We start from the raw sequence: 1096 nt of genomic DNA on the forward strand, positions 1-1096 counted from the left end.
CCCCAAGGGAAAAAAAGATGGTGACTTGAGTCCTACCCTCTCCTAAGGTGAAGACTTAGAATCCGCTTTTTCTTAATCCTGTAACAGGAATTCCACCAAAATAGGATGGTAACCACAGGCATAGCGGCTAGAATTTGCATCACATTACAAAAGGGCTTATAGCACATAGGGGATGTGTTAATTGAGCACATCTCACTCTGGCTACAAATGCCGTAATGAAGAATGTTATCCAAGATTGCTTTCTAACGCTGTGGCAGTTCTAGGCTGCATCTGCCATCTGTAAAATATGATCTTAACTTAAAAACAACGCCAACAAAACAAACCTATCATTGTTTGTTTTGATCACTCACCTCTATATATAGAACAGAGTAGAAATCCTCCATAGGGGTTTCTTCCTTGTCATCTTTAACGAAGCAGGTCTCCGGGCCTTTCTGCCACAACATAGCTGGGTGAGTTTGAACTGCAAAGTTTTAGATCAGTAGTACAAACCATTTTCTGTCAGTCATGTGCCTTTATTATTATTATTTTTAAGTATGGAGCGCTTCATGAATTTTCATGTCTTCCTTGCTCAGGGGCCATGCCGATCTTCTCTGTATTGTTCCAATTTTAGCATATGTGCTGCCAAAGCAAGCACATATCTTCCTTTTTAAGGCTTACAGACTTACTATGGTTTATAGAAGCAGACTATCAGGCTGTTACCGTGTTGAATAATGTTACAAGAGATCTTCCCTTCTCTTCAGTTTTATGAAGGGCATCCACTCTGTCTCCCAGGTGTGAGCAGTGGTCTTTGGACCCCATTTGTCCCTCCCCAGGCGAGTAGTGACTAATACCCAATGGATGATACAAATCAAGAGGCAGGACTGTCCCCCTGGGTTGTAGACAAATGTGGACCTTTGCCCTTGGTTCAGTCTGGCTTTTTTTTGCTCACGGACAGAAGGTTTATGTTTTTGCTTTGTTCTCTCTAACGTGGTAGGGGAGGGGATGCAGACCCCATTCCTGCTAGGTTAACCAAGACTCTGCTGCCTTTATTTGAGTTTTTCTACTAGCCATTGAGTAAAGCATCTTGAATCACAGGAGTTTCAAGATCTAGTTTTGG

At 42.2% G+C, this 1096-nt stretch overlaps 1 non-coding gene across 1 annotated transcript; it reads right to left on the bottom strand.

Moving 5' to 3' along the window:
- Positions 1-527: 527 nt before the first annotated feature.
- Positions 528-634, bottom strand: LOC115872269. The gene has a single exon (XR_004047774.1). It is a non-coding gene; the product is annotated as a U6 spliceosomal RNA (small nuclear RNA).
- Positions 635-1096: the final 462 nt, after the last annotated feature.

Source organism: Echinops telfairi, unplaced genomic scaffold (assembly GCF_000313985.2).
Source record: "Echinops telfairi isolate 266 unplaced genomic scaffold, ASM31398v2 ScPeMD7_7421;HRSCAF=8459, whole genome shotgun sequence".
NCBI lineage: Eukaryota > Metazoa > Chordata > Mammalia > Afrosoricida > Tenrecidae > Echinops > Echinops telfairi.